Source organism: Podarcis pityusensis (genome assembly GCF_964106645.2).
Source record: "Podarcis pityusensis genome assembly, chromosome: 12".
In the NCBI taxonomy this organism is placed as follows: Eukaryota; Metazoa; Chordata; class Lepidosauria; order Squamata; family Lacertidae; genus Podarcis; species Podarcis pityusensis.
Window position 1 is genome coordinate 38,209,782 of NC_138037.1, and position 24,223 is coordinate 38,234,004.

General features: G+C 44.9%; 2 long non-coding RNA genes across 2 annotated transcripts; one reads left to right on the forward strand and one right to left on the reverse strand.

The window, feature by feature from the left end:
* On the forward strand, positions 1–15,588 carry LOC308459547. The gene is made up of 3 exons (XR_013978112.1): positions 1–122; positions 14,928–15,037; positions 15,354–15,588. It is a non-coding gene; the product is annotated as an uncharacterized lncRNA (long non-coding RNA).
* Positions 14,892–24,198, reverse strand: LOC308459596. Its single transcript, XR_013978204.1, has 3 exons — positions 24,059–24,198; positions 20,012–20,181; positions 14,892–15,020 (listed from the first exon to the last, which is right to left on the reverse strand). It is a non-coding gene; the product is annotated as an uncharacterized lncRNA (long non-coding RNA).
* Between the last annotated feature and the right edge of the window lie 25 nt (positions 24,199–24,223).

Below are 24,223 nucleotides of genomic sequence, written 5' to 3' on the forward strand. Positions count from 1 at the left end.
TCTCCCAGAGAGGAAGGAGCATATAGTACTTCCTGTTCCTCTCTCTCTCTTCCTTTGACCAGAGATGGATGCAGACATGCCTCCACTTGCTCCAGGTGCGTGCCTGAAGCTTGTTATACAATGTAAGTCCAGTGGTACCTTGGGTTACAGACATTTCAGGTTACAGACTCCACTAACCCAGAAATAGTACCTCAGGGTTAGAACTTTACTTCAGGATGAGAACATAAATTGTGCGATGGCACAGTGGCAGCGGGAGGCCCCATTAGCTAAAGTGGTACCTCAGGTTAAGAACAGTTTCAGGTTAAGAACGGACCTCCGGAACGAATTAAGTTCTTAACCCAAGGTACCACTGTATTTTGCCTGCTCAATTTTTACTGCTGCCTTGTGAACCAATGCAAGATTATAAGTAAGTAAATTATATGTGTGCCTGGTGGGGCCTGTTGTAGCCATGGGAGCGCCTGGCTGGGCCTGCCATGGCTGTGGATAGGCCTGGTGAGGCTGACTGAGACCCGGTGAGGTCCACCATGGCTCCCATACAGATTGGCACCTACAGTGCAGCTAAAGAGGAAAGTGGAGGAAGTAGGCCTGCCACACGTCCATATTTTCCTTGACTTGGATTTCAAAGGGGGAATTGACGTCCGGGGGGGGGGGGGGAGGTTGCAAGAGGCACTTTGTCCTGGATCATAGGCAAATCGTAAAATTGTGCTGTTCTTGGGTGTGTTTATTTGTTATTTGTAAAAAATAGCTCAACAACTTTCAGGTTTTCCTTTAAAAGGCTCAATTTGGGGGGTGGCGTGTTCCTAAAAAAAACTCAACTACTTTTGGGGTGTCCTGGTTTTTACTTGAAATATGGCAGCCCTAGGAGGAAGAGAGACATCACTAAATAGTATTACACAGGCCACACATTTACTGACAGACTTTAACATGTGCATCAACAAAAACCGCAGTGGAAGGGATAGCCTTAGCTTTTCAGTATGAAATTCCCTCAAGGAGACTGCCCTAGGTAGCCAGCTGCAATGTCCCCTGAGGTTGTGGCAAATCAAAATGGCGGCTCCACAGAAGCCTCTGGTAGGGTGACATCCAATTTGTGTGCTAAGCTGCTGCATACAAATGGCTGGCCATAGGGTGCATCTGTCACACAGATGCAGTTTTAAGCAGTTTCTGTGCCACTCTGTTTTCAAGTGAAGTAGACCTGAATTTTTGTTGTGCTGCCTTCATAACAACTCCGTAGACAACACACTGCAAGAGTTTTGAGCTCCTGTGCTATTCCACTATTCTTATGAAGTCTGTTAAGTCTTCATCAGAACTGTCTCTTGCGCTGACCAAGCATTTATCATGCACAAATCTTCTTAGAAACTGCTAATAAATACTGGCCTTTTGGACACACATGGATCCTATAATTCCGTTGTTTTAAAAACTGAGGCAGTTGTTGAGGATTTTAACATCATTATCATGTTTCATGGTGAAACCGAGAAAAGAGCAATCTCACTTGAGAATCAGAACAGGATGTTGGCTGGTGTTACGAAGATAAAATATTCAAATATTTATGTAAGGAAGTCAAAGGAAAGTATGTATGTTTATGATGAGTGATCCCAACCAAACCCATATAAACACAGTCTTGGGTGATTCTGTAGTTACCAGCCTAACATTTGTAAGCTTTTTTTTACTGATATATAATTTTGGCTTACATTATTTGAACACAAATTGACATCAAACTATTTGTGTGCTAACTGGCACATCCCTAGGAAATGTCACAGGCAGCTTAAATGATTTCTTTTTATTGTGTTATACTAGGGACTGCCACTTCTGCTGGTTCTCTCACCAACCCTCACTCCTTTGTTATCCCCTTCCTTCCCCCCCCCCTTTCCTCCCCTCGCCACCACCACCCACCACCCACAGCTCACCCCAAATCCCACCTCCTTCCCTCACAACTCTGCCAAACAACTCCTCTGCTAATTTTCAATGCGACGTCAGGGGAGTGGGCGAACTCTTGGTTGGCGGATGGATGGCGGCTAACAGATTGAGGTTGAATCCTGATAAGACAGAAGTACTGTTTTTGGGGGACAGGAGGCGAGCGGGTGTGGAGGACTCCCTGGTCCTAAATGGGGTAACTGTGCCCCTGAAGGACCAGGTGCGCGGCCTGGGAGTCATTCTGGACTCACAGCTGTCAGTGGCGGCACAGGTCAATTCTGTGTCCAAGGCAGTTGTTTATCAGCTCCACCTGGTACACAGGCTGAGACCCTACCTGCCCGCAGACTGTCTCGCCAGAGTGGTGCATGCTCTGGTTATCTCTCGCTTGGACTACTGCAATGCGCTCTATGTGGGGCTACCTTTGAAGGTGACCCGGAAACTACAACTAATCCAGAATGCGGCAGCTAGACTGGTGACTGGGAGCGGCTGCCGAGACCACATAACACCAGTGTTGAAAGACTTACACTGGCTCCCAGTACGTTTCCGAGCACAATTCAAAGTGTTGGTGCTGACCTTTAAAGCCCTAAACGGCCTCAGTCCAGTATACCTAAAGGAGCGTCTCCACCTCCATCGTTTTGCCCGGACACTGAGGTCCGGCGCCAAGGGACATCTGCCGGTGTTACAGGGAACCAGGCAGAGGGCCCTGTGAAACGCCCTCCCACCAGATGTCAAAGAGAAAAATAACTACCAAACTTTTAGAAGACATCTGAAGGCAGCCCTGTTTAGGGAAGCTTTTAATGTTTAATAGGTTATTGTATTTTAGTGTTGTGTTGGAAGCCGCCCAGAGTGGCTGGGGAAACCCAGCCAGATGGGCGGGTTAAAAGGATCCCTGACCATTAGGTCCAGTCGTGGCCGACTCTGGGGTTGCGGTGCTCATCTCGCTTTATTGGCTGAGGGAGCCGGTGTACAGCTTCCGGGTCATGTGGCCAGCATGACTAAGCCGCTTCTGGCGAACCAGAGCAGCGCACGGAAACGCCGTTTACCTTCCCACCAGAGCGGTACCTATTTATCTACTTGCACTGTGTGCTTTCGAACTGCTAGGTTGGCAGGAGCAGGGACTGAGCAACGGGAGCTCACCCTGTCGCGGGGATTCGAACCACCGACCTTCTGATCGGCAAGTGGTTTAACCCACAGCGCCACCCGCGTCCCTTTAGATGGGCGGGTTATAAATAATAAATTATTATAATGTTATTATTATCCTCTCTGAAGTGACAATTAACATGATGCCTCATAGAGTTCTTCGCCAAACCACTCTCTCAAGTGCATCCCACCCTCCTTCAAAGACACCTTCCTCAGCAGGTCGCCTGGGCTGCCCCCCACATGCGCCACTTGCTCACTTGCCTCTTTTCTCTCATCACACTGCTGTTGGTGTGGCCCACCAACATTAAATTGTAGGAAGTTGGCAGCATACCTAAAGCAAATGTCTCCGCTATTGAAGAGTGTGCTAGGGAATTTATACACAAGCACATTTATCAGCATCAGTTGGCACGTCTGCCTATTTTCATCTGATGAAAAGCAGAGGGCGTGATATTCTCTGCCCCTTTCTTGAACTGCATGGCACTGCCCTGACATGTAGGTGTTCTGCATATGCATGGAAGCATACAAAGGGTTCTGAACTGGCCTTCAGGCACTGGCATCCATCACCACAGCAATTTGATATTAAGTGTAATAGGCTGTTAGCAGACCTTGCAGGTTGGGTGAATTAGATTGGAGTAATCACTTACAGTATCGCTATCAAACTTTTATTTCGGTCACAGACCAACATAAGATAAAGCATATGGATAAACTGAACACATAAGACTTAAAACAGGTAAGGAATAAAAACTAGCAATTAAAAGGTGATTATGTCATACATACTTAAAAAGATAGAAACAGGCACAGTTAAAAGGTCTTGCATTTTGGACCTAGTTTGTGGCACAAACCATCCTTCGACTAATATCCATCATGGCAGTGTAGAATCTAGCAACTGAGTATGTAACATCTGGGTTTTCATCTTGAAGTAGCAGGGAGGTATAAAGTTCTGTGCGACCTGGGAATTTACGTACTACAGGTAAGATGAACCTAGCTCGTATATCTGTATAGTATTGGCGCTAAAAAAAAAAAAAAGGCATGTTCTGTTGTTCCAACTTAGTTTCTGGAGTTCAAAGGCTTTATTCATGCAGGAACTGTTTATAGGATGAGTGGAGCTAAGAAAGAGAAATAGCAAACATCTTGTCTGGAGAGAACAGCAAACGAAAAATGGCTCGGCTTTTAAGGGTGGAGTTAACTTAGACAAAGAAGCTTCAAACAAGGTGACTAGGTCACTAGACAAACAGTGCTCTCATGTGGTTTAAAGTACCGTAACAAATGCATTAACTACTAATGCCTGATGGCAGCGTCCCTATAACACAGGGCTTAATTTATATAACAAAAATTGAGAGGCCTGATGGCAGTCACACCATCTTATTTGAAATCCCCAGTGCCAACTGAATAGATTGCTTCAATGGTATTCTATAACTATTTCAGAGGGCACTAAGATCATCATAATTGAAAGCAATATTTTGAAGTAAGACCTGTGGAAGCCTGCATTCAGGCATAGCACTGCCATAGGGCTCGTTTTATGCTTAGACTTTGAGATCAACAAGCTACTCTCAATCATTTGTTGATCTGAATGACTTTATCATCTAATTTGTAGTCATTAATGATCCCTGGTTGCTGCTTCCTGGAAAGGCATAATAAACTGCTGGGCACTGTGCTCCTGTTCCATTTTTTATAATTGCCTGCAACTTACTACAGTTCCCCTGAGCTTCGGTTAGGAAAGGACGGCTATTCTTGGCTTTGTGCATCAGATTGTTTTCCCCCCTGTGTTTTCATATTCATATCCATTTTGTTTAAAGAGGAACCAACATAGGCTTCTCTTAATCTCGGCTTTTTTGGATCAGAAAAGCAATTAAAAAAAATAAATCTGTTTCTCACGCACAAACACACACATGTGCTAATGTGCAGTGTGAAAATCACATTCAGCTGTGCAACTGCCGAGGCCTCCATTTGTAGGAGCTGAAATAGATACAAAACACTACATATTACAATGTGCCATGCAACCCTTTATATTTAGAACGTCCTACTGTGTTCAGTGGAGCTACTCCCAAGTGAGTGGACTGTGCCCTCAATTACTTATTTTCATTTCTAACGCTTCCTATTCAATGACATAACTAACAAGGTCCATGCCTCAAAGTAATAAATTAAAATATGAATACCATCAATAAAAATAGCTTAGCTGCCTCATAGCAACTTTAGCCTGGCCTAGCAAGCCCTGAAAATAACATTTTAAGGGGACTGGAGAATGAAAAAATTCAGACCTTGGCAAGCATATTGTAAAAGTGGGTTCTGGAGTTGGGTGTGGGAATAAGGACACTTCCTTTACAGGATCTTATTTTAAATAGCAGTACAAAATAGGACTGAGCTTTTAAAACAAGAAACATCATGCCGTTCCAGATGTTTGCTTAAAAAAATTATGCCCTGCTTTTTCACATGTGTCTCAAAGCAACTTATAAAGGAAAAAAACAAAGCAAATTAAAACAGAAAATAAGAACCTGATGTCTGAAACTTTGCAGGGAGTCTATAGATCCACATTCACTATGTTGTGTGCAGTTTGATTCCTTGCAGAAAGCTGGGGAAGATGTTTGAATATATTAGTGAGCGGACAGGTTAGCTTGCATGGCTAGAATCAGCTGCATATGAAATGACGATGTTGCATCATAGAAATGGCCCCAACCAGCACTCTGGAAAATTAAGGATTACTGTAATTTCCCAACAAGGCTATCTCCATAATGAATGCAGGATTACTATTTTTTATGGGGTTTTTTCCCCTTTTCCTGACAGTACATTTGATATGCATTGCTCTGTCTCATTATGTCAGCTGCAGGGTTAGGAATAAACAAATTTATCAAGATAACCAGAGAGAATGGGACTGACAAAAGCTGAATGCAACTGGCGAGGTGCCCGTTTGCAAAGGCAGGGCAGAGATACAGAAGCAGGGCAGGATAAAGACATTGTGCTGCCTGAGGCAAAGGACAAGGTGACCCTTTTCATTCCCACCAGAGGGACAGCATCTTCCCCACTCTTGAGGGGAGCAGGCTAGCTCAGGGAGCTATGGCCCCATATAACATCTAGAATCTGCAACCTGAGGCAGCTGCCTCACTTTGCCTAATGGTAGGCCTGGCACTGTTTGGAACCCAAGGAGAACCAGCAGGTATTGGATTGTAGAGAATCCCTACTTCAAGCAACTATTCAAGCAAATAAATCGTATGTGGTGGAGGAGTTAGCTGCATGGACAAGCAGTGATTTGAACTTTTGCAGTTTTACTTCCAGACATGCATATGTCCCACAGCTAAACCCAGTTCTCAAGCTACTAATCACTTGTGGGTTTCCTCCCTATGAAAAGATACCTCTGCAGCCAAGTTAGAAAAGCAAGAAGATTCACTGAACCCTTTTATCACCTGTATATTTATGGGACATAGTTTTTTTGGATCAGATGACAGAGTGTGAAGGAGTGAATGTAATTAATGAGTTGATAGATACTGACTGGTGTACAAAATGAGTTGCTGAAGCAGCACTGAAACAGCCTTCAGGGTCTGATATTTCTGGCTTCTTCATGAAAGCCAAACAACCAGGAAAAAATGTACTACATCATTGTTTCCCAATTAAGTACTGCAGACCCCGTTTTGTTTTGTTTTGTTTTGAAACCAAGTCATGGACCCACTGCTTTTGAAAATGTTGCTATCTCTACATTAGTTTTTGTTATGTGAATGGTGCCACTATACCCTCTAACATGTCAGTGTAAAACCGAGCCATGTGTTTTCTGGGCTGCATTCCCATGTGAGAGTATGGCACCCAAAAACGTACATACCCATCAACTGTCTTGAACACCCTGTTTTGGGGCACCGTTTTCTCAGTGAGAGCACCCCCCCCCCAAGAAAATGGGAAGTCCCAGACAGTTGACAGGTAAGTGCCACAGATCCCCTTAGTGGGTTATGTAGACCTCACAATAGTACCATTACAGAAGTTGCTGGAAATAAACTCAGTTGCGGGGGAGAGAGGTGGCTCCCTTTTGGTTCAGAGCCTCTTATACAGTGGTACCTCGGGTTAAGTACTTAATTCGTTCCGGAGGTCCGTACTTAACCTGAAACTGTTCTTAACCTGAAGCACCACTTTAGCTAATGGGGCCTCCCGCTGCCACTGCGCACTGGAGCACTATTTCTGTTCTTATCCTGAAGCAAAGTTCTTAACCCGAGGTACTATTTCTGCGTAGCGGAGTCTGTAACCTGAAGCATATGTAACCTGAAGCGTATGTAACCCGAGGTACCACTGTATGTGAAAACGTAGAGCAATGTAGGGGAGTTAATTAGAACAAGTTTACCTGCATATCCACACTGCAGTGCCCCAGTTCAGACTGTGGCCAGGATATGTGGAACGAATTAGGCATGTTCCCTTAAAAGCCTGTTCCCCTTTAAGGTGGAACGGAGACTATATCCTAACAGTTCACACACTTGGCTCTTTTTTTTTTAGGAGTTAGCAGACACAGATCTAGGAAGCTGCCTTATACCCAGTCAGACCACTGGTCCATCTACCTCAGTATAGGCTACACTGACTGGCAGAAGCTCTCTGGAGTTTCAGGCAGGGGTTTCACCCAGTCTTAGAGACTGATCTTGTTGGCATCTGTGGACAACACAGATGCTCCACCGCTGACTTACACCCTTTCCCAGATCCGGATGTAGGGATGAGTAGGGGGCTTTGGCCTCCCATTGGAGACCTGCTCTAGACTCCTCTTCCCCCTCCCAACAACCTCTTTGCTTGGGAAGCAAAACTTCCAATAGTGCAAATGTCAAACGTCAAGTGGGCTGCAGTCCTTTTCAGAGTCATGCAAGGAGACCAGAGGACTCCAGCAGAGAATTCTCAACTCGGCCAGAAAGCCATCGTGCCTGGAAGCTGAGGTCCAGTGCCGAGGGCCCTCTGGTGGCTCCCTCACTGTGAGAAGTGAGGTTACAGGGAACCAGGCAGAGGGCCTTCTCGGTGGTGGCACCCGCCCTGTGGAACACCCTCCCATCAGATGTCAAGGAAAGAAACAACTATCTTCCTTTTACAAGACATCTGAAGGCAGCCCTGTTTAGGGAAGTTTGTAATGTTTGATGTTTTATTGTATTTTTAATATTTTGTTGGAAGCCACTCAGAGTGGCTGGGGAAACCCGGCCAGATGGGCGGGGTATAAATAATAAATTATTATTTGACCCAAGCCATTGAAGTGCTTTTGAAAATAAGCTTGGGTTTGTAGCATAGCAGGGCTTAGAGCTGTGAAATCAATGGAACTACATTCAGCATCTGTTTGGGACTAATGCATTTGATCCTTGCAGTCTTTTCTGAGACTCTCTTTAAAAAAAAAAATTTTTTTTTATTGAATTTTCAAATTATAACATTCAATTAAGATCTGTGGAAAATTTATTAATTTTTATATATATATATCCCCTCCCCCCTCCTTGGCTTCCCCGTATTTCTATATTGGTTTATTAAACAAATTCTATATCCTGCTGATTTTGCCTCTCATATAGTTGTGAAAGTTTAGTCAAAACCTGCCACTGAGTCCAAATCTTTATACTGTCTTTTTATATAGTTTATAAATGGTTCCCACTCTTTTTTGAAATCGATGTTGTCTCTCTCATGTATCCTCTGTCAGCTTAGCCAGTTCCGCTTAGTCCATAAGCTTAGCTTGCCATTCTTCCTTTGTTGGTGTTTTCTCTGTTTTCCATACTTGTATTAATAAAATTCTTGCTGCTGTTGTCACATACATAAACAATCTCCAATTTCCCTCTCTCATCATGATCTAAAATTCCAAGCAAGAAAGATTCTGGTTTTTTAACAAAAGTTTTTTCCAACATTTTTTTCAATTCATTATATATCATTTCCCAATATTCTTTAACCTTCTTGCATTCCCACCATACCTTTTCTGAGACTTTCAAGTACTATGTGTAAATAACCAGCACAGTCATTCCGCTCCTCTGATTTTATCATGATATGCCCGAGACATGTAAGTACCACAGCTCACTTTTAGTGCTTCTCTTGTGCATGCAGATGATCTCTAAGTTCATTTCTTGAAATCTCCAGGTCAGGTTGGGAAACTCTATAGTTGGGAACCTTTGACAGCTCCTGCCAGTTTGGCTCCACAATTCTGGCTTGATTTAGTCTTAAAACCGCCTCCTATGTTCCTAGGTATTTAATCTGCTTGTTATCTTCATGTTATCCAGAGACTTGGAATTTTCTTTTAATGGATGGCACATATAAAACCAATGAGCCTATTTATTGCTCATATTGCTTATTGAAGAAAGTAGACAAAAAAACGAAACAAAATTATTTCACAATAGTTTGTGACAGATCGTGCAATGCAGAGACAAATTGGCTTGCATCTGTAATACAAAATCAAGCATTTTCTCACTGTTGGTGTAGGATCTTGCTTTTGCTTTAGCACTGTACCGTATATCTCTCAAGGGGCCTGCAGCTTCTTGCTGAGCCATCATATCAGTTGGCTCAGCAACCAGACAGTCACGGCGCCCACTTCCAAGGAAAGCGGTGTAAGCCATGCTTATCAACCTTTTCAGCGTGTACTATGATAAGATTATAATTCTGAAGATTCTGAAGGGGAGGACAATGAACTGCTCAACTATAACTAGCACGGCAGTGTGTTTGTGTGGAATTACGGGTGGCTAATATATTGGTAACTGGGTGTGGTGTCCAAATACCTTGCTAACCTTTGCTCACAGTACTTAATGTTTGCAGTTTGTCAAGGACAAGACGGTTTGCCTGCTTTGTAAAAACCATGCATGCAAATTTCCCATAGACATGGTGGGCCACTGTGAGAATCGGATGTTGGATTGGGTGGGATTGTGGTCTGATCCAGCAGGGCTTTTATGTTCCCGGTCCTAATACTTAATTGTGGTCACACAATTTGGTTTATGAAGAAGCAACATTCATCTAGTATTAAATCAAGCAACCTTACATAAGCTTGCTTGGAAGTAAATCTGGCCAAGAGTAATGGGACTTAGTTCTGTGTAATACCTCTAGGGATGCAGTATTAAAGAATATACAGGCTGAACCGTATCACGTTAACACAGAAATAAAGCTATTAAAATTATTCCTGTATCTCCCGCCATACTGCTGTTTTGCTGGCACTCATTAAAATATTTCACGTCCTTACATCAGTCTCCCATATTTGTTCATCCAATCTTCACAATTGCCACTCTTTGATTTTATATAATGTTGGCATTTAAGACCTTTTCACATTGTTGACCTATATTTGTCTGCCAAGGTATTTCGGTCAGTGGAGCATCTCAAAAATGGGGAAAGACTATTAATTGTTAGCACCATGTTTAGGGAAGTTCTTGCTCATTCCCCTCCTTTACCATCTTACCCATGGCTCCCATGTAGGTAAGTTCATTCGCGTAACAAAATGTTAAGCAGCCTAGAGCTACTGCATGGGCCTGCATTAATCAGGCTATACAACGGGTTCATTGTTGATGTGTGTGGTTTTTTAAGGAATATATTTTTCATGGTCTGTATTGTATTACACCATTTGTTCTATCCAAGAACAAGAGTGAAGGAAGGCAAAAATGAGCCGACTCTACATCTAAGGCTGTAATACTAAGGTCATCACACTCCTTGGGAAAGGGTCCCTTTTAAAGGATTTTAACCTTTAATTCTGCACTAGGAGTTCTAGAACTTTGATGTCTTCTGCTGAGGGCCAGTCAAGAAATTTCGGTGCCTGAGGCAGAGCAGCAAATGGCACTCCTTCCTTGTCAAGCCAGGTGGATTGTACCCAAGGCTAGTCAAGTTCTTTTGGCAGAAAAGCCCACAAGTGCCTAAGCACAGCCACAATGAATAATGATGATGAATTAAACAGCTAGCACCTTGCTGCCCTTCCATGACCATCCAAATTGGCTGCCTGAGGCGGCTGCCTCACTCTGTTCAATGATTGGGCCAGCCCTGTGTCTGATCCCTTTGGGGTAGGCACCTGTATGATGAGATGGATGCCATTGGGAGAAGATGCAGCTATCTGCAGTGTGGTGTAGTGGTTAAGAGCGGTAGACTCGTAATCTGGTGAACCAGGTTCGCGTCTCCGCTCCTCCACATGCAGCTGCTGGGTGACCTTGGGCCAGTCACACTTCTCTGAAGTCTCTCAGCCCCACTCACCTCATAGAGTGTTTGTTGTGGGGAAGGAAGGAAAAGGAGAATGTTAGCCGCTGTACGCAACAACTGCAGCAAGGATACTTCTTGCAAAGCATTGGAAAGCTCAAGATCTACCCACACTGGAAGAATGGCAGATGCAACTGATAGACTATATGGAACTGGCCGAGATGACTGGCAGAATCCGTGACCTGGGAGAGGAGAGGATGGAGGAGGACTGGAAGAAATTCAAGATTTATCTACAAAAATACTGTAATTTGAGTGAATGTTAAGCAGGATGCTAGATCATAAATAATTGAGCACCACTAAATTAGATGATTCAAGATGATAAGTGAGATTGAGAAAATATAAATTTTTTCGAGAATTACAAGATTATAAATAAATAGATGGGACATAAGAATGCAAACAAGATGATAAATTGCTGGCAAAAAGTTATAACGATGAAAGTGGGAGCGGGAGATGTGAGGGAGTCCAAAGAAGATGTGAAACTATGTTAAGACATATGCTACATTGTTTATTATATGTATTCTGTATCTTAAAACCTAATAAACATTTATAAAAAAAAAAAGAGAGAGAATGTTAGCCGCTTTGAGACTCCTTTGGGTAGTGATAAAGCGGGATATCAAATCCAAACTCCTCTTCTTCTTCTGCCCCGCAACACCAGCAGAAAAGAAGGTAACTGAAAGTATAGAGATGCATAGCAACAAGGCCAGTACCACCAGCAGCTGGAACTTCCAGGAGCCTGGGGGGAAAGAGGACTCGTCCTCCTCAGCAATTTCCCCTTTACTGCTGTTAGTCTCCTTCGGAGAAATGATGAATCTAGGGCTAGATCTAGAGACACATCAATAAAGTGTTTCAGGAAAACTCGTTCTAAACTTCATAAAGGGAAATCACATTGGCGAAAGGTGGGACTCCACTGTGATATAACGCATATAAAGCACTTTTTCTTTGCCAGTGTAGTTGAATCCTAGGTGATTTCTAGAATCCTGAACAGGCTCTGCAGTACATTTTAGCCAGGTTGCTGGGGCTCTGTGCATCTGGAATTATATTGTCTGTTAACTTTCCTCTTGCTCTGTATATATATGTATTTAAGTCTAGATTATTTCTTTTGCTAGTGGGATGCAGGTGGCGCTATTGTCTAAATCAATGAGCCTCTTGGGCTTGCTGATCAGAAGGTTGGTGGTTTGAATCCGTGCGACGGGGTGAGCTCCCGTTTCTCTGTCCCAGCTCCTGCCAACCTAGCAGTTCGAAAGCATGTCAGCGCAAGTAGGTAGCTAGGTACCACTGTGGCGGGAAGGTAAACAGCGTTTCTGTGTGCTCTGGCTTCTGTCACAGTGTCCCGTTGCACTATAAGCGGTTTAGTCATGCTGGCCACATGACCTGGAAAGCTGTCTGTGGACAAACGCCGACTCCCTTGGCCTGAAAGCGAGATGAGCGCCACAACCCCATAGTCGCTTTTGAATGGACTTAACCGTCCAGGGGTCCTTTACCTTTACCTTATTTCTTTTGCCATACCAAATTTATCATCTGTTTAGTAGCTTGTTGATTTTTGTCTCATTTGAATTTGATGTTTTGTCAACAGTTTTCTTCCCCCCCCCCCCCACCAAATGCTGAATTCTCCTGTGTTAAGAGAACTGTATAACTCGTCTATACCTGATTCATGTCAGCAAATAAATTGTTTTAAGATGGAGCGCCACCTAGGGGCTGTTGCTGCTAGAGCGACGCTTTTGAAGGCAAAGCAATTCTGATGTATAAGCAAAGGATGCATGGGAGAATTCACAATTATCGCGAACTGATGGCGTTTGGTTTTTCATTAGGTAGTCCAAGGGAATAAATGGGCTATTGCTTAAAAGTGATTGGCTTGTTATTGTGGTCAATTCGGCGAAAAGTAATTGCAGGGTTCCTTCCCAATAAACTTTGCACGTAAGTTGCAATTTTTTTGGAAATATCACATTCAATTCAGAGTTTGCCCCAATGCAGAACCCATGTGCACAGTGATATACACAGGATTTTGGGTGCTCCTGGCTCTCCTCCTTCAAGGGAATGGAAAAGGTAGGAATAAAAATTAAAGAAAATGATGATTATGTTTAGTACAGGGAAGAAGAGGCATGAAAGAGGTGCCCAAGAATTCCATGTGCACACATTATTCTACATGTGCACTGCCTGTGCATGCTATCCAACGAGCTACTTCTCATTTCCACTGAAGTCTGTCCTTGTCAGGGCTGGACAACATTTGAAGTTTGCAGGAGACTGCGCTGAGCCTCTCAAAGCCAGCATTCACATTTAGGCTGTATAACACGGAGACACGGGCAAAGGTTACAGTACAGCTTCCCTGCATTGCAACGCCTATCTGATTCCTCTTTCCTTTTCAGCCAGGCTGGCCAAACTCAAATTTCACATCAATTCCACAATAAAAGCAAACCCAGAAACTCAACCTGCTGTGAACCAGCAGTGTGGCTCCTTACCAAGCCACTTAAACAAAGAGCTCCTTTTCAAAAGTCTTCCGCTATCCATAATGCATGTTACCATAAAATGTCCAGGTTGCTAATTCGCTTGGATGAAAGCATCTACCTGGAGGAAAGGCTTATTTCTGCAATTGTTCTAGATCTACATAAAATATGCACAGGGAAGCAAGATTATAAATGCATATTCATACTTTTGTTTCAGGATTGGTAACCCAAAGGACTTAATGCTATAAAAAATGACCTTTCGGTCTTTTTCACAGTAGCAATGGCGGTTTGTGATATCCCTTTATTATAGAAATTAGAATTTTTTAAAAAAAAATCTGTGGCTTCGAGTTCTGTTTAACTCTTTTGTGTGCATCTTTAAAAGGTATTCGTGAAATATCTGATTTCAGGGATTAGTGCAGCCTTCATTACTATGCATGAAAAACGAGATGAAATACCACATTTTTGGCAGCTGTTTCCACTGGATAAGCATCCACTCACCCAGCTTGATTTAACATTTTGTTACTGCAGCTTTATGTTGCACATTTGATTTAGTACCAGCAGAATTATGCTGGAAGAATGGCAATGGAAAGACAGGGCTATAGAAGAAAGAATCTGGCAACTCCTGATTACTGATCCTCTTGAAATCACGGATTTGGCTGCCTACAAGGGCCCAAATTAGGGTCTTTCATCCTAATCCTTATCTCCAAATCAGGAGCAGCTGCTGCAGAGCTCCTATTTAGTTTATTTATTTCAGAAAACCTATCTCCCGCCCTTCTGATGCATTTGCATCACTCAGGGACGCATGCAGCAATAACAATTTAATATATACATAAATTGAGACAGGCTCAGCAGCCGAAAACATTCCAAAATAGGGGTTGGTGTCCGTTTGTGTCACTTTTTCAGTACCCTGCCTTATCCTTTCCATAAGGCAGAAATCTTTTCCCCACTGGCACCATTACTGTGTTGAAAGTACTGTACAAAAGTGCAAAGCAGCTTCTAAATGCCTGTAGTGTGGAAACATAACAGCCCAAGGCTGTTTTACACGGCAGCTGTGTGAAGGAAATGACAGCAATGCCCATAGAGTTGAGGACCAAGATATACAGGCGAGGACAACGTGGTAGGGAGCAGCACATTCCAGGTCCCCTTTCTACCTTCTGTAGTGAAAGGGACCAATCCGGAGCCTAGCACACCCCAGTTTATAATTTCTTCCTGAGTCGTTGGATCTGATCTGTGGAATGCCTGTAGGCCTACTAACTCTTTCCTGCTCTAGTGTGCTGCATCTTTTCCTTCTATCAGATGTCTATCCATGTATCATGATGAATGGAAATCAACTGGAGAAGACCAGACTCTGAAGGGGCGTTGAGGAACCCGAAAGGCTAGCTGCTGCTCCTGCAAAGAAAGGATATGTAAGTAAGGCATCAATCTTTGGAGGCAACTGCACCATTACAAAATCCCAAATTTATAGTATGATTGCAACTTTGGAATGGTTTCAGGCTGCAAGGTTCAGCCTGGGTGAATCCAGAGGTCAGGTGTCATTTTCCTATGAGTAACAAGTAAAGAAGGAATGGTTACGACCATAAGGGTTTGGGGCCATTGCACTGGAGCAAAATTGTTTATTGAGGTTTTCAACTAAGTATGTACAGAACAGATAATGTAAGAAAACAGTAACATAAACATGCATATGAACTGAAATATAAATTAACATAAACATTTCTTTTGCAGGTGGCAACATGGAAGATAACCAAAGTGGATATTGATGGAGAGGAGTCCATTCACATGAAAAGTATATATTTCAAAAAGCACCTCCGCTAACTGTTATAGAGGCTCATATTTAATTCCATGCACAGTGCCACACACCTATGTATAGCTGACTGCTAGAAATGCATTCTCCCCCCTTAAATGGACTGCCTTATTTCTTTATGTCATATACTTAATTCATACATTCCTTGTTGGAAAATGTCTGAAATGTGGAAGTAATTTGAATGCTTGGGGGTGGGGAGGGGATGCTTGAAAATGAAACGTAAACTGCATTCTAAAATTTGGCTTTAATTAGCACACTGCAGATTAACAGTGGCAATTTGAAATTATCTCTCCAAATCAAGGCTGTTTCCATAGCAATGGCTGATTCCCAAGACCTGCTGTGTCAATTTGTCATGAGCAGCCAAAGACAAGAAGGAAATGCTGGCTCTCTCAGGCCACAGCAAAGGCTATCCAGATCTATCCAAAATGCTCGATCGGTCTGCAAGTACTTGCCTCTATCTAGAGCTTTGTCCCATAAGAGCAGAGCCTGCCCAAGACATTTTGGCACCTGAGGCGAATCACAGAATGACACCCCCCTCACCCTGCCACCAGGGGAAAAGGGGTGAGTGAAGATCTACATCAGGAACAAGGAGGAGATAAAGTTGTACTTTGAGAACAGGAAGGAGGAAAGACCAGCAGTGCCTCCTATTTGTCAAGAGGCCACTGTACAGGTGGGATGGCAGTGCTGCCTAGGAGGCGGCAGGTGGCAGATCTATCCTCCAAGATGCACATCACAGCTGTTGCTGTTGGGATCTCAAATTTCAGCAGCGCCTTGTGTGGCACCAGAATCTGGCACCCCCCTCACCTTCTGTGGACTGTATTGCCAGAGTGGTGCATGCTCTGGTTATCTCCCGCTTGGACTACTGCAATGCGTTCTACGTCGGGTTACCTTTGAAGGTGACCTGGAAACTACAACTAATCCAGAAGGCGGCAGCTAGACTGGTGACTGGGAGTGGCCGCCGAGACCACATAACACCGGTCCTGAAAGACCTACATTGGCTCCCAGTATGTTTCCAGGCACAATTCAAAGTGTTGGTGCTGACCTTGAAAGCCCTAAACGGCCTCAGTCCAGTATACCTGAAGGAGCGTCTCCACCACCATTGTTCAGCCCAGACACTGAGGTCCAGCTCCGAGGGTCTTCTAGCGGTTCCCTCACTGTGAGAAGTGAAGTTACAGGAAACCAGGCAAGGGCCTTCTTGGTAGTGGTGCCCGCCCTGTGGAACGCCCTCCAATCAGATGTCAAAGAAATAAATAACTATCTGACTTTTAGAAAACATCTGAAGGCAGCCCTGTTTAGGGAAGTTTTTAATATCGGATGAATTGTTGTATTATAGTATTTTGCTGGAAGCCACCCAGAGTGGCTGGGGAAACCCAGCCAGATGGGTGGGGCATATATTATTATTATTATTATTATTATTATTATTATTATTATTTTATTATTATTATTTAATAATAATAATATTGTACAAAATAGTTGCAGCACGCTCTAGGCTCTGCACCCAGTGTAATTTGGGGTCAGGAGCCCTTAAATCTGCTTCTGATCAGTGAAAGGCAAGTGTGCTTCCACACCTGCTGTTTGCTCGACATACTGATGAACCTCAGGTATGTTTTAGATCACCCAGGTGGGAGTTGGATGTGCATACAGCAAAAGGGGTGGGGGAGTAAGGAGCCCTTTCGCTGATTTGCTATGTTTGATGGGATGGTGAAGGTACTGTGGTCATGGAATTGTAGAGTTGGAAGGGACCCGCCCCAAGGCCCTCTAGTCCACCCCCCCCTACAATGCAGGGATCTCAACTAAAGCATCCATGACAGATGACCATCCAGCCTCTGCTTTGTGTTGTTTAGTCGTGTCCACCTCTTTGTGACCCCATGGACCAGAGCACGCCAGGCACTCCTGTCTCCCACTGCCTCCCGCAGTTTGGTCAAACTCATGCTGGTAGCTTCGAGAACACTGTCCAACCATCTCGTCCTCTGTCGTCCCCTTCTCCTTGTGCCCTCCATCTTTCCCAACATCAGGGTCTTTTCCAGGGAGTCTTCTCTTCTCATGAGGTGGCCAAAGTATTGGAGCCTCAGCTTCATGATCTGTCCTTCCAGTGAGCACTCAGGGCTGATTTCCTTCAGAATGGATAGGTTTGATCTTCTTGCAGTCCATGGGACTCTCAAGAGTCTCCTCCAGCACCATAATTCAAAAGCATCAATTCTTCGGCGATCAGCCTCCTTGATGGTCCAGACCATCCAGCCTCTGCTTAGAACCCTCCAAAGGGTCTTGCTCATGGAAAGGAGGGTCGCTTTAAGAGTTGTGGGGGAGATCATTCTGACAAGAGGCGGCACCTGCTGCAATGCCTCCTTCTACACAACTCTTAAAAGGCACGCCCCTGTTGTCCTTTGCACCAGGTTGCCTCAGTGCTGCTTATTCAGACAGAAGCATTTTAATGCCATGAGGCAAGTCAGCTAAAACAGAGACCTCAGGAAGACAGTGTGCTGGAAGATGAAGAGCCACGCCACCGCAGTGATGTAGCTCTCTCCTGCAGAGATTTACGTCCGGGCTTAACCAGCCAACAGAACCACTGCCAGAACAGAACCTACATTCTCCTGATGTAGGTTCAGCTGTCAGGTATTCTTTATCCTAAAGGGTGCCCATTATTTCCAAAGGTTGCCTATTTCAGAACCCTGCAAGCCCCCAGAGGACTATACTCTGGGTGACAAGGAGCCAAAGGAAGTTAGGACATTATGCGAGAGCAGTAACTTGGAACAAGAAACCATGTGGCATAGCAAGCACTCCCTCTAGTGGAAATAAAAATGCAGACAAGTTCCACAGCCCCTTGTTAACTTACCCATATGATTCACAAATGACTTATACGCTGTATGGAGAAAATAAGGAATCACTAAGCTGTTTTAAGTATGCAGAAACAGAGCACATAGTCACCAGCTTTCTAAAGCAGGCATAGGCAAACTCAGCCCACCAGGTGTTTGGGACTACAACTCCCATCATCCCTAGCTAACAGGACCAGTGGTCAGGGATCATAGATCCTATGGCCTGGGCAGGCCTCATTTATACCTGCTGCTGGGATTGACAAAGCTGCCTCTGATTGGTTGACAAGGCATTCTCTGATTGACAAGGCATCTGATCCTCACCAATGAACCAACTCCTAGCTCTTGATTTGACTTTTCTTCTTCTCTTTGTATGGCGGTAATTATAAGCTGTTTTCACCCTCCCCTTGGATTTAGAAATGTAAAACCACCTATTGGTAGACAAGCAATCTGCAAATAATTCGGCAACACTGATGGGACAGCCCACAATGCCCAGCTCTTCTTTGAAGAAGCGGACAAGTAATTCACATACCCCACCCCAACACTTCAAGAGCCTCCAAGGTGCAAATTCGTGGCGCCCCTTGCTTTCTCCTACTTCAGAGGACCCAAACCAGTGGCTTCAAGATATGACAGGAGATTCCAACTAAACCTCATTGCAGGGGGGTGGACCCAATGACCCTTGCGATCCCTTCCAAGACTACTATTCTATTCTATTCTATTCTATTCTATTCTATTCTATTCTATTCTAGTCATTCTTTGCATAGTGGTCAGAGCATTCTGGGCCCAAATCCCCACTTAGCCATGAAGTCACAGTCACTCAGTATCTCTTAGGACTGTTGTGAGTATAAAATGGGGAAACTGCCTTTTGCTCCAGGGAGGAAAGGTGGGAGATAAGAAATAAAATGGTCCACTTATCCCAGTACAGCCGATTAAGACAGGCAGCACTACTCCTTTCCCAGGCCCATTATTGGAGATTGTCAGAAAGCTGCCTCGTGCCATTAGTTCATCTTGCCCATTGCTCTTCACACTGACTGTAGCAGCTCTTCAAGCAGGGGTCTCTCCCCATCCTAGGTGGAGATGTTGGGGATTGAACCCACCACTTTTTGCATACAAAACACGTATTTTCCCCTCTGCTGCATGATCCTTCCCCTTTTAACTGGAGGGGTGAATTCTGTCCCCCATGCAGCATGAAAAACGAAATCCAACACACACGGCTCATCTTTTGAATTCCGAACCGCCTCAATGGGGGTGTTGTGGGTGGACGGGGAATTGCACCCTTGAATATTAAACACCGGACTGGCCTCAGAAGTTCCTGTACAGTGGTACCTCAGGTTACATACGCTTCAGGTTACAGACTCCGCTAACCCAGAAATAGTGCTTCAGGTTAAGAACTTTGCTTCAGGATGAGAACAGAAATCTTGCTCTGGTGGTGCGGCGGCAGCAGGAGGCCCCATTAGCTAAAGTGGTGCTTCAGGTTAAGAACAGTTTCAGATTAAAAACGGACCTCCGGAATGAATTAAGTACTTAACCCGAGGTGCCACTGTACTGGTTTTTCAGGGCTGTTCCTTTCACCCCCAAACATTTATTTACCTGAACAATGCAGGCTCAGTAATTCTCTGCCAGGGGAGTGTGATCAGGTGGAGTGTGTTGCTTCTCAAAGAAAAAAAAAGTGGGGAACTGAGAGACAGCAACAGTGGGGAAAGTGTCTTGTCCATCCGTGGCACTGTAGATGTCATTCATATGCCTGGGTAAAGTTCCAGTGTCTTTACCTGACATTCTCTTATGAGCTTTGTGTAATTCCGTCCACAACATCAAGGTTTTTTCCTGCTTCCTTCCTCTCGCTGTTGGTACCAAATAGGCCAGCGTAATCACCTGCTGTTAGGACCTTCATTCTCGGTGCATAGTCTTCTTGGAGGAAAAGCCACATCGGGGTAGCAAGCTGCCAAGAGAATTAAAAATAATCTTCATTAGCAGCACAACTGTTTGCCCTTGTATTCCTTGCAGTGAGAGAGAAGAGAGTCCCTGGGAGCAAAGGGAATAAAGGATGCTTGCATAGATGATATACACTTGTGTGCTGCTAACACAACTGCGTCCCTTAGCTTGCAGAGGTTGCATTTGTGCCGACTGCTAAATAACATGGTGTGATTGCATGATATTTCCGTACTGTGAAAAGTGGCAGAATACGGTGCAATTATAACTACTTTAGTCGGTAATTGACAGCCTGTGAAAGGGACTGAGGGGGAGGGAGGGAAGTCCCCTCTCCCGCACAGTGACAAGAGCCTTGAAAAGCTAATTATGGCTTCTCTTTAGAGGTTATTCAGGTTACAGCGTGGCCATAAGCAGGCAAAGTATCGCAGGGAAGAAAAACAGCACGGCTTGCACACACAGATCCTTAATAAATGAAAGATGGAGGAGCTATACTTATGCTGCTGCTTTTAAACAGCATTAAAGAGCGGCGCTTTGTGCAAACAACAACAACAACATCCCCGCCATCCACCTCTGAACAGTCAAAGGTAGCGCATTTTGTTGTGTTTCATTCCTCAAAAGATATTCCGCAGAACCCCACGTAGGAATTCGGGGCACAATTAAAGCAAGCAAAAAATAAAATGTGAAGCACAGCTTGCTCAAATGTCACTGCTGTTCAAAGCTAATAGTAAAAATTGCAGCTAAGATATAGTAGGCAGCAGTTACAGTGGTACCTCGGATTAAGAACTTAATTCGCTCTGGAGGTCCGTTCTTAACCTGAAACTGTTCTTAACCTGAGGTACCACTTTAGCTAATGGGGCCTCCTGCCCCGCCACACGATTTCTGTTCTCATCCTGAAGCAAAGTTCTTAACCCAAGGTACTATTTCTGGGTTAGCGGAGTCTGTAACCTGAAGCGTCTGTAACCCGAGGTACCACTGTATTTGGCAGATTGATTGCAGTAGCAACTGCAGCTGTATTGTCCTCTGTGAGAACAAGAAGGAAGGAAACAGGCCCAGGACAGCAAAGGAAGGACCAGGGTTGGGGAACCTCAGGCAGCGTCTCAAACTGGTGTCTCAAATTTCAGTGGCACCCGGTGCAACGCCAAAATCAGTCCCTGCCTCTCGCCTTCCATTGGATGTCATAGCTGCCGTGCTCCAGAAGCTCTGTGCCCGATGCAACTGCACCGATCCTGCTCCTATAGATCCGACTTTGCCTCAGGCCTGGGGGGGGGGCTCTTTCCCTGCCCCTCAGAACTCTGCCGAGGGCACGCCCCCTCTCAAGCCACACCTCTCGCCAGTCCTGCTTTGTCCTCTCGCTCAGTGTTTTTGCCTGGCTAAAATGTGCCTTGAAATCTAATAAAGCATTTTTTCCTGCCTGGATGGAGGGTGACGAGTGGGATGTGTGAGTGTGAAGAAGCCAGCCTGGTGTAGAAAAGTAGAATTTGTATGTATTGCCCCGCCCTTTTTTGCCTCTGGCCACACCCACCACTGGTATGCAGCCCCCGGGAGGTTGCGCAGAAGGAAACATGGCTCTTGGTTCCTCACCTCTGGGGAACAAGGCGTGGTAAACCTGGAGCACTGGCTCCCAAGTGGCCAGACTCACTACTAGGGATGGGTGAATGCCTCAATTTCAGTTTCTCTTTTTTACACTCCTGCCACCCTGCTCTTGCCCACTCTTAAGTTCATTTCTTCTCTTTGTCACATCAGTTTGTCAAATGGGGGTGGAAGGGTTACTTTGCATAGTAAAAACATTTTGCATATACATCTCCCCTTCAGCTTTGCTTGAGTTGTTTTTGCTTTTATTTTGATTGTGCCCTTTGTGTCTTTATGTTGTGATTTTTGTCCTTGAGACCTGCAAGTATAGGACAAATTTAACAATCGATAATAATTATTAATAATAATGCATTGAACAATGCGTTTAAATTTGTGGTGAAAGAAGAAAGTGACTGGGACAAACAAAGCATCTTCTTCAGAAAGCTGTTTACAAAAGGAGACAGGAATCTGTGCCATTAGTTGAGGGCTGCGGGGTAGGATTTTGGGAACTGCTTCTGACCATGCCAAATCCTCCATTTAAAAATGATATTTCCTTTGCTTTGGCCTTAGCCGAAAGCAATTTATTCTGCAGCTGACAAGTACTGGATTCAAGGAAGCAGCTCGTCTGGATTGCCAGAGGGTTTATACAGGCATGAAACACGCACAAAAATTGTAATTAATGCAGGTGCTCTGAAGAATCAAGAAGGCATAGGGGGCAAGAGTGAAGACAAAACTACCCATAATGCCTCCCTCCAGTGAAAGAGAAGCTGTTTTCAAAAATGAGTTTCTGGGTGGAATTGGCCTCACACTCAAAATGCTGATTGTATGGGTGATTATATATAGAGAGACAATATGGCAGGAGGAGTGGGCAGGAGGTATGTGAATTTAAGAACAGCCCTTGCTGGATTGCTCAAAAAGCCCATCTGATCCAAGCACCCTGTTCTCATAGTAGCCATCTTTATGCCTGGGAGAAGCCCATGGGCATAACCTGGGTGCAACAGCCCGCTCTCCACCACCTGAGATTCCCACCAACTGGTCTTAAGAAGCATACCTGCCTCCAAGAGTGGAGACATGGCCTTCTCCATGAAATTGTCTGCTGCCCTTTCAAAGCCACCCAAGGCAGATCAGGGTCTACTGGTAGATCTCTGGGTGGTTTGCAACAGATGCCCTCCAATTGTCTAGCAGGGGTGTCAACGTGAATAAAATATGGGGGGATGGGACAGGTAAGCCTAATCGATCATACAATGCGCCGCATGCACACCACTTGAATGGCAATGCCTGTCACATGGGAGGGGGCCTGGACACCTCAAATATTTTATTGGGGGGTGCCAAAGGTACCTTGGCCCCTAGGAGTCAGCTCCTATGTTGTCGAGCCACACCACAGCATGGCCAACAATGAGTTTTCCCCAGCTAAATTAGGCTGCTGAAATTAAGCTAGCTAAGACTCTGGGTCAAAAGGATTGTGAGCTCACTTGAGCTGTACGACCAAAACAAAAAGGCCAAGCCGGAGACACAAGCTGAACATTGTCTCCTCAGCGGGTTTGTAGATCTTGGGTTCTAGTAAAACATACAAAGTACAAAATACAAAGTAGATTTAACAAGCCTAGTCTGACTATCCCTGTTGAGCTAGGACTCAACTAAACTAACATTACCAGTCTAGCTGAGTCTCTATCTGGTGGCACAATGTTGTATCACACATACAATGCATATAAATCACTTTTTCTTTACCAGCCTAGCTGAGTCCCCAGACTGGTAAAGAAAAAAGCGATTTATATGCGCGATATAACATTGTGCCACCAGATGGCGACGTGGAGCCCCGTTTTTCTCTACCTGTTTTCCCTGTTTAATTTTATGACGCTTTAAACTGAAACGCTCCTTCGATGTGTCTGGATACAAGAGTGCTCTCCACCTACATAGCAACGAGATGGCTCAGCTGGTCAGAGCGCGGTGCTGATAATGCCAAGGTTGCAGGTTCGATCCCAGCATGGGGAAGCTACACAGTCCCGCATTGCGGGGGGTGGGGGTGGGGGTGGGGTGGGGGGGTCAGACTAGATGGATCTCAGGGTCCCTTTCCAACTCTGCGATTTTGTGATTTGAAAACAAGTAGGTGGTATACAACCACCCCGCCAGATCGGAGCCCTCCCACTGACTCCAGACGCAATTGCGCCCACGCTCTGCACACGCTCAGAAGCAACCTCGTTGTTCTTGGTTCCCCCTCGGCTGCTGAAAAAGGTTCCGAAGCTGAGCGCTGCTCTGTGGTCTTAACTGAGCTCTAGGGGGCGGGGAAACAAGGCTCTTTCCAGAAATCGGGGGCTCACCTGTCCGGCATCTGGTCCATCTGTTTCACCTGTGTGCGTGTTCTCCCTCCCTCCTCCCCCAAGCGCCGTCGAGCCCCTCCAGGAACCCCGGACAGCGAAACCAAGCCACGGGGCGGCGTGTGAGCTAAGCGACTTCTCCAGGCCCCGCAAGAACTCGTGGGCAAG